The 14726-nt window shown below is 39.0% G+C and overlaps 1 long non-coding RNA gene across 1 annotated transcript; it reads left to right on the top strand.

Moving 5' to 3' along the window:
- The first annotated feature begins 50 nt into the window (after positions 1–50).
- On the top strand, positions 51–12416 carry LOC103145902 (uncharacterized). The gene is made up of 2 exons (XR_477071.2): positions 51–1389; positions 6991–12416. It is a non-coding gene; the product is annotated as an uncharacterized LOC103145902 (long non-coding RNA).
- The last annotated feature ends 2310 nt before the right edge of the window (positions 12417–14726 follow it).

The following is a 14726-nucleotide window of genomic DNA, read 5'->3' as shown; positions in this document are numbered from 1 at the left end:
TGATCAGATTGGTGCAGATGTTGCTTGTGCTGTTTGAATTTTCAGCAGTTTGAAGCAACCAGGTCTTCATACAGCCAGATCAGTCGGTCAGTTCAACCTCAAGTTAGAGAATCGTATTTGCCAATCTCAGTAGTCAAGCTTATCAGTTTTTCTGACACAAGATTGACAAATGTCAAATCATAATTGACTAATTAACAATAAAATTTGTCAGGAACTTTCCATACGAAATTTCCATCAGTAGTTGTCTGCCTATTTAGAGTAACATTCAGCAAAGTTGATTTGTTAAAAATGCTTTGACTACTGCCAAGGACTAACATCTATGTCTTCTGCTTGCTGCAATGCCTGAACTCTACCAGCTCACTTTGATTGTTAAAGAAAACCAGTCTTCAGAGATTAGATTCCCCAGTAGGATTCTAGGTGAGATTCAGGGGAATATTAGGTGCACATTATGCAGATAATAATGTCTTACTGAAAGAGACTGCAACAATATTCCATTTTTATGCCATTTTACATTCACAGAACGCTTAGGAATATATCTGGACTAAAGCCCCATCAGCGACTCAAATAGCCTCTGAAACATTAATGTTTTACCTGAAGCAGTTCCCGTTTACAGAGGGATTGAAGCTTTGGTCAACAGTTCCTTTGGTGAAATCATTGGAGCCCTGCAGGGATACAGATTAGCCCTGCTGTTCGTGACCAACCAGCGACTGGAATGACATTTTAACGATTATATCTCTGCAGCGAAATGAAACCCACCCAGAAATTTGCTTCAGTGTTGCCGCTTTTTATTTAGCAAATATCAATAATAGAAGTAGTACAAAAGGAATCATCTAGTTTCAAGCTGCTGCCTTTGTGCTCTGTAATTTTAATTCTGTAATTTTCCGACACATGCACATCAATTTTGCGTGTTTTCTGTGAATGCATTAACGATTTTCTCTTTCAGTTCATGCGTTGTTCTAGAGCCAAAGCTCCCTGGAAACGGGGAGTGATTTCTGGAGAAATTATATCTTCTTGTAAGCATTAGGCTCTTCAGAGTCACACATGTCTGTGATCACCTGCCACCATACCTGAAATTACCAGCAAACACTCAGGACCTCACAGAAGTGCTCTACTCTTTGTGTGTGGCTGTCTAATGAAGGGCTTTAGTAATTACAGTTTGATTGTTATTGTTTGACTGTGTGATGTGTAAACATCTAAGAGCTGTTGAAATGTGCATGGAGATGTGGATGCTGGGGAGGCGGTGCCTCCAGCAGCTCCGTCCAAGTCATTACAGTGAAGAACGTCTCCCCTCCCTCCTTCCACAGTGGGTTCACTATTGAACTGGCCTCTGCACTCACAGTCGTGTTGGCTTCAAATATCGGAATCCCTGTCAGTACCACACACTGCAAGGTATGACTGAGTGGCCCCTCCCACTCCCTCAGACTGACCTCTTGACCCCTTCAGGTCCCTCCAGGGAAGAGGGGAGCTCACACTTTCTCCCAGAGTGCCAGGCCTTAGATTATCCCTGAAGACAGAAAGTAAATCCTCTAAAACTTGCTGAATTCTAACATTTGAATTTATTGTCGTTAAAATTTTCTGATTTATGGCAATTTTTTGAAGGCTTTGACAATCTTTTTTTTTTTTTTAACTGAAAATATTTTTGATTGAGCTCATCTCTAAACATGGAAAGACTACAATAGAGATCACATATGACAAATTTGTTAATAAAAATAAAAAAAGCAGAGTAAACAGACTGAGATTTGGTAGATTTTTTTGGAGTATTTTAATTCCTGCTGTGTCATGTACATAAACTCCTCAGCATTAACTGTTGAAGCTGGGTAAGCAAATTTTAGTTCACACCTCTAGGGTCGAGCAATAAAGGAAAAACAATATGTATCGCGATAGACATGTGATCAATATTGATATATGATGTCGGATCAAATTTTCCATAATTTCACTGAACTCCGCTCTAGAACCGCATAGCATTCTGGGGGATGTAGGCGAGGTAAACAAGGTGGGCGGCATCAACTAACTCACTCACTCTTTGGTTGCCTAGCAACAGCCTGTTGGGTAACATGTGCAGCAGCAGTTTCAGGTTTCACCAGCATGCCTCATTACCCTTAAATAAAAAATAACGGCTTTGAGTGACAAGAGAAAATGAGTTTGACGGCCTGAAAGGAAGCTGTGGATTAAGCAGGAAAGATCACTTCACCGGTTTGACATCATTTCGTATATTTAAAACAAAAAGCTATTCGATAATTATAGATATTGACTGACATGAAACCTTTTTATGCACTACATTTTTGTATCGTCCAGCCCAATCAATTTCCCGACCTGTGGTAAGCCTGTATGCCCACAAATTGATTCTATTTGCATGAAATAAATTGGTGAGAACTGCTTATAGAAGTGATTGTAATTGTGTTTCCACCATGAAAAACAACAGGCTGTTGTTTAGTGAAACTGGTTCTGTGCTAGCAGTCTTAGCTGGGCTACAGGAGCTAACTAGTTTATAAGCAGTTGAGTTTTTTTTTCTCATCATGACTAAGCAATTGATCAAAAAACTGTGACACTCACAAAATTATATAATACATTCAATTTCTAAAAGGTTTTAGAAACAGTTTGGGGTTTACATACGATATATTTTTGCTTATGATAATTACATAATCACAAAAGCATAATGTATCAAATACAACCCACAAAAGAGAAAAGATTATTTAAAAGAAAATATATTTTTTTTTGTTTTGTTTTCTCAGGTAAATAAAAAAGCAAATTTTTAAAAATCATTATTTTCAAATAAAATTAAAAGTGTTGGAAAAACCATAAAATCTGGTCATAAATACATTATTTTGGTGTAATAATGACCACACTTTCATTCTGTTTTTGAAGGAAATATTCTTGCCTTCAATGTAGTTTATTTTTTAAACAACCTTTTAAAATTAAGTTTTGCTTTGCCATTATTTAGACACAAATATCTCTATAATATACACTTTAAAACAAAAACTAAACTTCAGCTTTATCATTTCAAATGATTGTCAGAGCTATTTCATCTGCAGCCACGCCTTTATCAACTTTTCCTTTTAAAGTCCAGATTTTACCGTCCGGTTAGAGCAGAAGCCTACCGGGCGTTTTGCCCCATCCAGCCGTTCTCGGACAGCCCTGGGCCTCAGTGTGCAGCTCCTCTCCCCTGCTCTTTTCAGGAACACCAGATCCAGACTGGAAGGCGAGGCGGACCGATCCAGACCCAGTCCTGCCTGATCCCTGCTCCCTGCTCCCTCCTCCCTCCTCCACACCTACATTACTCTGTTTCATTTGCACCAGCTCTCATAATGCTGCCCACTCAACACTGGATTGGTTTGGCGCGTGGGTCCCCACCCTCCTGTGTTCGGTCGTAAGCCGACTTCCCCTCCACCGTCCCCCACCACCGGCCGGCGTCCTCCTACCCGACCCCACCCGTCACACTTTGTTTTCCACTATTTTTACCTCTCCCTCTTCATCTTTCTGTCTCTCCACTCATGTGTCTTCACAGCGGATTTTGCATTGAAGTAATGAGTGCGCTAACAGTGCTTGTTGCATCAAATGTGGGCATCCCAATAAGCTCCACCCACTGCAAGGTATTGGAGTCCTTGGTGGTGAAGCTGTGAGGAGCCTCCACCACGAGAGCTCTTCCTCAGCGCTTCATCTCTAGCTGTTGATCACTGAAATCAATCGCAACTAATGAAGTTGAAGTTTTGATCTCTCCTGCAGTTTTCCTCCAGCAACTAAATTTCCACATTTTCTTAAAGGGAACTTTGCAACATCAAAGATTGTACTTGGTTTGATGTTGGGGATTAAGTTGTTACTCTTAAAAGTATTTGTAGTCTAGCCTACCTTAACAAATTATTATTTTCACCCTGAAATTATAAGGGTTTAATGCCATATTTAAACTTCAATTAATGAAAATAAGTTGCTTTTTTTTGTAGAATAATAATAATTGGCCTTCATATTGAATTATCTCTAATTTTTATTTACTTATCTACATATGAGTTTATTTTTGATTCCATATCAGTAGTTAATCATTTATTTGGTTTTTGAATGATGGCACTTTTGGATTTCAGTCATAAAAGCTTCAAATAATCTGCATACTGAAACTGTCGTGAAATAGTACATCTTTAACATGAATATTTCTTTGAGACAATTCTGTATTGTACAGATTTTCTGCCTATAGAAAATCAATGTTCCCCAGTTATTTAGTAGTTGAGTTATTGAATTTGGCACCTTTGGGTGTCCATATCCTGAAGCTTGAATTCCCTGAGGGGAAACTGCAGGAGACTCAAAACTGGTGTCCGGTTACTGATGATCAGTTTGTCTAAATATCACTATTATCACCATCAGCACCATTCCTTATCTCCATTTCTCACATACAACCCTATCGCGTTTCTTCCCTAAAATTTTGGATAATCTGCTGCTTTGCCAAGATGCTAAATCTAATGATGGTTAGAGGTTTATGATTGTGGTAATTATGTCATTTTCAAATGATTCGGTCTGGAGATGTACAGATGTTTTTGGTGAAATGCCATCTAAAAAACTAAATTCTAATTTGTAAATTGATTGGATTTAAAGCCATTTTGTTATTTTAAACAGAGAGAGTGAAACTGAGATTTCTTAGTGTCCTTCAAATCTTTGGCAATAAATTAACTTCATATCCGTGCATCTCCAGTGGTTCAGTTTGTCTGAAGGAGAGGATTTATGGGCATTGATTGGGTTTCATTAACTTGCGTCGGGTCCGACTGATCTTTTTCTTAGATCGGGCTTTTCTCTTGTTGAGGATAAATCGATGCCCAGTCCTTGGTGTGAGTCAATATAAGATAATCATGTCCAGTGACTTTGCTGTTTCAGAGGATCTGTGGGGAGGCGACACTAAGACTGAGGTTACTGCATGCAAATGATCTAAAAACAATTTTGATTTACTGTTTCTTGGAGTATTGGGGTTCATGTTGGTGACAAACAATTTGACAAGAATCTCCCATACGAACCTCCAGGTCTTAGCGTTGCTCACTGTTTGTCCGTCTGACCTTTTGACTACAAAAGTGGACCAATTTAAATGTGTTGGGTGAGGTCGGCAGAGATCAGAGTGCGCTCGGCGTCTCGCGTTTCTCTGGCTGAATGCGAGCAGGCGGGCACGGCGTTACCTGCTGCTCTGACTGACACCAAGTCACTCCACATGATTCTCAAACGTGTCTGAAATCGTATTTTTTCTTCCAACTGAACTGGGTTCCTGCTATTTAAAGGTAAATAAAAAAAATTCCCAAGTGAAAGTCTGACACTGAATGTGTTTCACAAGCTAAACCTGCTCGTGTCAGACTTTCACTTGGGAATTTATTTTTTTTGGTTTAGTCGGTAATAACCTCCAGGCTTGCCGTTACTAACACACATTTGAGTCTGAAATGTGAAGAGCTGCAGGCTGCACACGCTCTTCTATTCACAGCTGACCTCTGTCACTTCTCTATCAGCTCAGATATTATTAGCAATTTTACTCAGGCTCTTCTTTTTTAGAAGGCTGATGCTAAAGGATAAGAACCTTTACAGGTTTGCAGATATAAATAAATAAATGCATACAAAATCTAGTCAAATGCTTCTGATTACACAAGAAGTGTAACATTCAATCTGTTTAGTTGTTGAAGAAGCTAGTTGCTACACAGACCGATTTGTTGGCACCCCTGGTAAAGATGTGCCAAAAGCATAAATAAATTGTACTACAATACATCACTCAATGACTGAGTTACCTCCTGATACATTCAAGTTCTGCATAGGAATAAAAAAACTTTGATTTTAAATAGTAAGCTGAATAAAGAGGCTGCCATGGGGTCATTTAACAAAGTAATTATCCAAAATATATGGATTAATCAGAGGTCTGCACTACAAAAATACAAAATCTCACATAGTATTTTTGATTTACTTTCTGGAGCTACAAATTGAGTAAACTTAATATAACATAAAACTAACTTGCACGTGACTTTTCAGCATGATGTAGGAGCTTGTTTTAAGTGAATGATTCCTTAATATTGTTTATAAAGTATTAGTTCCAGTGGCAGATTATTTCGCTTAGAACTAGACATGTTTCCCATAAGTGAAACTAGTACGGTACATTTTTTTTTCAAATCAAAATTAAGGAATTATAAACTTAAAACAAGCTGCTATATCTTGCTGAAATGTTACCTGTACGTTAGTTTTTGTCTTATTTCACCTTTACTTACATATTTGCAATAGAAACCAAACCAAAAATACTCTTAAGATTTTGTGTTTTTGCAGTGAATCTTCTGTGTGCGACTTTTCAATTCATTCCTGCTCCAACACACCTGAATCTAAAGGCTTGGAGCCACCTGGAAACTCAGGAAGTTTTGCAAAGACCTGGTGGTTAGCCATTTACTTGATTCAGGTGTGCTGGAGCAGGGACACATCCAGCGGATGCAGAACACTGGCACTAGAAGACTGGAGTTGCAAACTGATGGGCTACATCAGGAATTAAATAAAAGTTCAGTAGACACAAAATTAGCTTCCAGATCCAAATCATATTTAAAAGTTGTAGGGTGAGCTGAAGGAAGAAGGAAAGGACTGTGAATGATCTGGAGGGACCGTGCTAAGATCCATCTCTGTGTGCTCCAACCTTTGGAACATGCTGCCCCATTGACAGAAGGGGAGATGTACAAACTAGTAGCCAGAAGTTGCCAATAAGTGAGCCACATATTACATTTTTCCCCCCTTACTTGCATAAATATTCAAAAAAGGCTGGATATTTAATATGCAGCTGTGATGACAGAAGAATTTATTACAAATCTTTACCTGAGGTGCCAATAAATTTTTTTCACAGCGACGACAGCGATGTCTCCTAATGGAAGTGAAAATATTCTGGCCACATAGTCCTGAGAACCGCAAAGACACCCTGCAGCTCTTCACCGTCTCTGCAGCCTTCAAACGCGTTCGGTTTTGCTGCTGATTGTCTTTCTGTCTCTTCTCCCCGTCGGCGCCGTCCAGGTGGGCTCGGTCGTAGCCGTGGGCTGGATCCGCTCCCAGAAAGCCGTGGACTGGCGCCTCTTCAGGAACATCTTCCTGGCCTGGTTCGTCACGGTGCCGGTGGCTGGCCTGTTCAGCGCCGCCGTCATGGCCCTGTTCGTCTACGGCATCCTGCCCTTCGTCTGAGGGGGGACGTGGCCGGGAGGGCGAGCGGTGGAGAATGGAAGAGGGGAGTCAGAGAAGGGGAAACTTGGAAGGAAATCGTAGCGTGGGTGTCGTTGAGGGAAGGCGAGCAGGAACTGGAGTGAGGAGAAGAGTTTGAGAAAGCTGCAGAGGTTTACAAATGGACTTTGGTTGTACTGTGAGGGATGTGAGGAGGGTTGGTTCCCGCGCTGCCTGGCTCTGTCGTCCGGAAATCCTCTCAACTCATTTGAGTTTCAATCAGTTCATATTTATTCTCTTTTTGGGGGGAAATGCATCATTCAGTCTGCTGTAAATACAAAAATAGGAAATTTACCTTTTAATTAAAAAAAATAAATTAAGAATTACAAAAAAAAAAGAAAAAGTAACCATACCAGTGAGCACATATCTGATATCCGAACAAGGAAAAAAAAAAGTGTACATATTGTCGTTCTGACTGAGTGTGATCTGTTGTATTACAGCTTGCTTTGGCACAAAAAAATAAGAAAAGACATGCGTGTGGTTAACCAACCCATCCATCATGTCAGTTTATAAACACGCCAGCTAGGTACAACCGGGGCCAAAAGGAAAGGACGCCTCAGTAAAAGAGAGTCGTGCAACATTTTATTTTCCATGATACCATAGAAACCTAATTTACTAAAGAATTTGATTTTCATTTTTGTGGAGAGCTCCTGTATGTTTTTAGAGATGAGTCTGATATTTTTTAATGATGTATTATAATGTAATTTGTACTGTAAATACTGTCCTTTATGGAGTTTGGCAGTGGGATCCTGGTTTGTTTTTATTGTAGAGAGGGGGTCGGGGGGAGGGGCTCTTCATCTTATCGTCATCATACAAAGTATGATTCATGCCTGAGGTTCAGAGTAGGGACAAACAAGTGTGGTTTGATTGGACACAGCTCAATTTGAGGAAATGAACCAGAAAGGTTGGGTGGGGAAAGACAGGTCGCTCTCCTCAGAGTCGATCCATGCCAAAGTCAACATTTCAGCATGCCAATTTAGAGCCGAAAGATGCCAAAACACTAAAACTGAGCTGAGGCGTGCGAGCGCAAACTGACGAGGTCCCATAACATATCTTTATCCTTATGCCTTTATTTTCATACATACAGCTGAGTCACTGTCATACCGAACCCTACTTTCACATGATAAATGGCATCATGTCGAACACTAAAACATGTAAAGCAAAAAGCAGCATAGCTCCTCAGTGTGTTCGGAGTGCAGAGGCGTCTTCTGCCCGCCGGTGCTAAAGGTTCAGCTTGATTCCATACAGTCAGAGTGAAGGCTCACCTAAAGCCTGGTGCAGGATTTCAGGCTGCTCATAACGCTAAATATCATAAGACATCTTGTCTTAAAGAGATGGTCAGGGACTACAAGAAGTGAGGCTTTGTTAGAAGTTTGTAAGCAGTTGATTTCTAACCTGCAGAAGGAAACTTTTATGTTTTTTGTTTTTTTTTTGTTATGATATTGCCTCTGAAGCCAGAATTCATAATCACACTCCAGCTACAAGTCAGAAAAAAACAACTGTTTGGTAGTGGTATCCATGGTAACTGTTAGCAATAAAAAATGATCACAGCAAAATTCTTTGTTTGATGCGTTTCAACTCTGAAGGAACAGTTTTACAAATGGTGATCATGGAGCACTGTGTCCCATTGGTTAATATCTCCACCAATCACGTTCAGTAAGCCTGGCAGCCATTTTGGATGGTGAACCTAGGGCTGTTGGATACCTCCAAACTTTCAAAGTCTTGATTTCAGTTTTGATTTCAACTGGCATTCTTTGATGTTGGAAACTTTGACTTAAATGTACTACTATGATCTTAATTTTATATAAATCGCAATTAACTGGGATTAGAGGCTACTGCTACTGGCTAATATGAGCAGAGTCGGTTCAGAAACACACTTCTGAAGTCTTAGCAACCCAACTCTTAAAAATATCCCAGCATTTCATGTGCAGATTATTTCTAAGGCAAAGAAAGGTTGTCTCCTTACTTCATCCTCAGGCAGTTTTGTAAACGAGCCATTTTGAAACTTAACCATTACATATTAATTTATTTTTCCTAAGAGGTTTTAATTCCTAATGTTCATAGAAACATTGAAATCTTAATTTCAGTGGATGTTTACCACCAGTTAATTCCATTGACTCTGCTTCCACTCCCTGTTTGGGCAAATTTACTCTTATGAAATATGACGGGTTATGAGTTACGATCAAACCGAAAAACTGAGTCATGTCAGAGATGTTGTTCCTTTGTTAAGTTGTCTCTTAAATTGATACAATCTGATATTTTAAGTACCTTCCTCGTGCTAAAAGTAAGAAGAAACGTTGAATTTACTTCCCTCGGTAACGACTTCAACACCACCAGGAGTGTTTTTGTTATTGCGACCTGGTAGCTCTTCGTTCACTGACGGGAGAAAGATCTGGTTTCCACGGAGCTGGAATCTGGCTGTAAATCTGCCCGCCAAAATAATTTCATAATAGCATTTGCCAAAATCACATTTAAGATTTAGGCTTAAAAACTGGCGTCACTCATATGAGCAGTTAGCTTTGGCCTCTGGATGAACATGTTTGCATTTAACCTAAATGGAGACGCCTTTTTTTTTTTTTTACTGCAGGAAAGATTTTAGCTTTCTGTTATCTGTTTACAGAACCTCACTTCTAAAATCCTGAACCATCCCTTTGATCTCATTTTGTCTGAAAGTGAAAGTGATTTAGAAATAAAATAAAAACTGATCATCACCAGCTTTTAAAACAAGGTTACCTAGGTGACCTGTGGATGAACAAAGTCTAAAGTTATTTTTGTTTGAACAAACTCTATGCCAGCTGTTGGATGTTTTTGTTGTTTTTGTGGTGTGTTTCCTGTTTTTTTTTTTTTTTTTAATTTTCTTCATGAACAAATCTATGCTTAAGTAGCCACATGCCTTGTAACGTGTTTTACTTTGTGCAGAAACGGTAAAATAATTCAGTACTGTGGTGTTTACATTGTAACCATATCGTAGAGTATCTGTTTAAAAAAAAAACTGTTGCCTAATGATGCCAATGAAAGACAAACTATTAACCATGAATTTTTAAGTGCAAGTAAAAAAAAAACAGAATATAACCAGAAGTGTCTAGAGACAAAGTGCGTTGAGAGGAAGTGTGTTTGATTTTTTTTTTCTTTGTTCCTCAGTCGTTTTTGTAGTAGTGCTGATCATGATCCCTGTCACTTTACACTGCTACTGCAATGTGTTAACACTACATGTGTGGGTGCAATTCAGTGATGAAAAGAATAACTAGAGAAATCTCATCAAAACTATATATTTTTCTACCATATCTGAGTTTTAACCTGGGTGAGCTTCCGCGCACTTTTAGAGGGAGACGCCGTGGGCTTGAAGTGGGGAGAAAGGGCGGAAAATATTCCCATCCACGTCTGTTTTGGCACTCGCGCCCACTCCCACCAGGCCCAGTGTCTTCCTCTAGCATGTAGATTGACGTGTCGATCGCGAGTAGATCAGATTTTGAAATGACCGTTTTTATTTTTGAACTATAGATAAAAACACTTTGTAATTTTGTTTCCCTACTGCATTGACTTTGGCTGTGAGCTGCCAGAGGAGGACAGATCTGCTATGACATCATGTCTAAAATGCAAAAAAAAAACAACAAAAAAAAAGTTTCCCCTTCAGGGTTTGCTCCCTGCTTTCTGAGCAGCTGACCTCCCTTGCAGCTCATGACCTTTTTACTCTGTCACAGACCGTGCTGCACAGAGGTCTGCACGGAGCCGGCATGTTCACTTTCTCATGATTTCTGATTTCTGCTGTGAGTGGTAAGGAAGAAGTGCACCTTTTGAAGAAGCTCTGCTTTTGTCCGTAAGCAGTCAGTGTAACTTGTCATGTGAAAAAATATAAAAGTACAAAGCAGAAAATGTTCCCAGTATAATTAATCTGAATTCTCTTTAAAAAAACCAACAAATAAAACCCCTGCTTGCTCATATTTTTGCATCTACTGAATGCATCTCGTACAAGACTTGCAGGCACACAATGTACGGCAGGCAGTTTAACTTAGCATGCATGGCTTTCAATTTGGGAAAAGAGCCAGACACGCTATTCTCCACACATATATGCTTTGACTGAGATTTGACCTCGCGACCTTTCAGCAGGGAGACGACTGTAATCAGCACACAGAGCAGAATCTCATTTTACAGAGATGGAATTAAAATCTCACTTCGGCATTAACCCTTGCGTCCATTTCAGCTGCTTCCATAGCGCCCTCTAGACATGCTAGACTTTTTTTTTTTTTTTACTGCAGTAGCATATATATAAACTGAAAGCTACTGTAATAAAAAGTGAAATTATTTCTACATAATTTTTTTCTGAGTGTGGAGGGCACTTCAGAGTTGAATGGTGTTTTGCTTTTTAACAGCAGGAGGCTGATATTCTAGCTCCTCACCTTGTGGCGTTTCAAGTGAACATCAACACGCTGTGCAAGCCTCTTGTGCAACTCGCTTTCTCTTGGTTTCTTTGTTCTCCATGCATTCATCGTACTGATAGGCCAAAAAGGGGCACATTGCTCAGTCCTATGGGAGGAAAAGCTAAACTTTAAATAAAATAAAAAACATTGCATATTGTTTTTGAAACTTTAAGGTTAATAAATTAATTTATCTGACATCTGGTCCAAAACTTTCTGTGCACAAAAACATTACAAAGTAACCTCAAGACAGAAAAAAAACTTGAAATCTTATAAATGAAAAATGTTTTTGTTTTTTTTCTAGTTCAGTAAATTCAGCCGATAGATGGCGTAGTTTGCCACTTTCCTCACCATAAAGAGGGGCATCATTTTGGCAACTGGCTAAATTGTCATTTAGGGAGCACGTGTGCTTCTGTTGTATTGTTATAATAATTTTATAAACAGAAACTACACAGAATGTGCCATTTTCTTCTCGTTCCCTGAATGTACATCACATGCTGTTAAAGGTGCAACTCGTCACAGGACTGGGGTAATAGCGCCCTCTCATGGTTGTATAGAACCATCTCTCATTACAGATAAGAGGGGTTAAAAAAAATCAGACCTTCGTCTGAACATGGCGTGCCATCGTCTGTTTCTCTGGTCGTTTTTGTAATAAAACGTGCTCCTTGGCCGGCCTGCAGGCTTTGCAGTTCTGTGTCGTCTTCTTACTGTTTACTGCTTCTCAACTGTCCAGTCCTTTTTAAAGGTAAATAGAAGAAAAAAAATGCAAAGAAATTCAGGATAAACTGTAGCTTGCTTCAACAACAACAAAATCTTATGCTCTTCTGATTTGCATATATTGTACTGTAATGTTTTATTTAAGAATTTTAGTGGAAAAAATGTCATTTAAACTAAATTATGGGAATTAAAATTACAAAGGATACCTAAAACAACTGAGTTGTGTTTTTATTTTTTGGAGTGATGTCTGCATGCCGAAGTGTCTGTTTCTCCAAGTACTTACCAGTAATGCAGGTAAGAGGTCAGGTCACTTGGTCTTCATGTCATTATGGGATGGACAGAGGAGTTGTTTTTGTTATTCTGCCTTTCAGTGAGAATTTGACCAACTAAAACCATAAGTGCAGAACAGATTTTAAAATGTAATTTTCTTTAAGTTCGCTTGTTTTCACAGTTCAAGTTTCAACCCTAAACTTTGTTATAGTGTGGGGGGATTCATTTTATGAAGTAGAAACAAATGAATTTGCATTCAGTTCTCGTGAGTCTATACAGCCTCAAGAACCATTTTCACTGCAATTACTGCAGATGTTTTTTGTTCAGCTCTTCAGTGAAATGCCCATTATTGTTTGGAGATTAAATCAAGCTCAGTCAGGGAACAGACTCTTACCTCAGCTGCATACAATACAAAAGCAGTACAAAGATGGCAGAAAGTGACAAACTGTGTAAATAAAGATGCATCTTAGAAACTTTCCTTCCTTATAACCATAGGAGACCATCTTGTATTAAGCAATCTTGATTAATTAAAGAGGTTGAAACTTTTTCTTAAAGGTTTTGGGTATTTTTGAGAGAATTGTGTGCCTGTTACTCAAACAAACGTGATTAAAGCTGAAAGTCAGAGGGGAAAAAAAACATTAAACATAGATTGAGACCATGTGAAACATGCTTCCATGACTTTAGTCGTGTTTTCTCATTCCCCCCCTCTGCTTCGCATTCTCTCCGTCTCCTACGGATACCGACATGGACAAAGGCTGCGTGAATCTGCCACATCTTTTCAGGCTGATCTTATTTAGATGTTGGCACATACTTTCCCAGCATCGTGTCTGTGTCTGCTGGGTTTAATTTAAGAAACCTCTCCAGTAATGCTTGGACAAAAAAGAAAAAAAAAAGAGGCTGGATCAATTCTTGCACACAGCAAGTGACACCGCGTACATTTAACGGGATAATGGCTCCTATTTCATGTCGGTTGAATCAGTAACCAAAAAGAAATAGAAACCACAACCCCCCTGCTGTCTGGGGCTTTGAAAGGCTTTTATAATGGCGTTGTTTCTGTTTTGTAAAAGGTATTTGTTTGTGGTTTGTCATCCTAATTGACAACAGGAAGTCTTTTGGCTGTTTATAAAATGCGGCTTCTGCAAATTATAAAAGCTCCGGAGTCGATTACAGAACTCAACCGTTTTAAATTACAGCTTAGATTTAATGAAAATGAACTAAAACCTAGATAAACACCTTTGAGGTCTTTTTTGTTTGTTTCCAATAGCAAATCGGCTTCGGTTTATGTTGAATTTAACACACTGCAAAAGTATTAACAGCCGTCGGACATTTTTATTACTTTATAAACAAATTGAATTGTGGCTTGCCTTTGTATTTGGTTCCATTTACTGTTTCAATCCAATACATTTACCTCTAATTAGTAACTATGTGTGTCTAATTTAATCTTGGTAAGGCTGCAGCTGTTCGGTGAAGGCCTCGGAGGTTTGCTGGAAAACATTCTGGTGAGTCTACAATGCGCTCTTGGAGTAATTTTAGTAGGTTTGACACTCCTGTGAAGGTTCCACTTTCTCTCTAATAATAGTTCTCTGGCGTGCCAAAGCCTTAGAAATGTCTTTGTAAACTTTTCCAGACAGACCAATGTCAACAAATGTCTTTAGATCGGGCCATGAGCTGCTTTTGATCGCTTAGCCTACTTCATGCAGTCAGATAGGTTCTCTTTGGGTAATTCCCTGATGCATTGTGTCTTCTTTGGTTATCGTTGAAATTAAAATCCCGAAATATTTATGTGCAACAAAAAAGTGGTGCCTTTTTACAGCACTGTATGAGTTTTGCTTTAGCAACTGAATTACAGGAATAAATGACCTTTTTATTAAACTGAAGATGCACCTCTAGGCTGTTTTTGTTCCTAGCTCAAATATGTGGCCATTACCGTGTTTCATAAAGTGTGCAATGCTTTTGACATTTCCCCAGATAGCATTCCAAAAACTTGTTTTCTTTGTAAGTGAATCTTTCTGTGAGAAATAACACAGCTGTGTTATTTCAAGGAAACAACCTGAGGGAGGAAACATTTTTTTTCTCAGTCAATTTGTAATTGAATAAACTTACCCAAATGCACAATTTTTAATTTTCATTCAA

The sequence above is a fragment of the Poecilia formosa genome, unplaced genomic scaffold (assembly GCF_000485575.1).
Source record: "Poecilia formosa unplaced genomic scaffold, Poecilia_formosa-5.1.2 Scaffold148, whole genome shotgun sequence".
Lineage (NCBI taxonomy): Eukaryota > Metazoa > Chordata > Actinopteri > Cyprinodontiformes > Poeciliidae > Poecilia > Poecilia formosa.
Note: the sequence above shows the minus strand (reverse complement) of the source record. Positions and strands in the feature narration are given on the sequence as shown.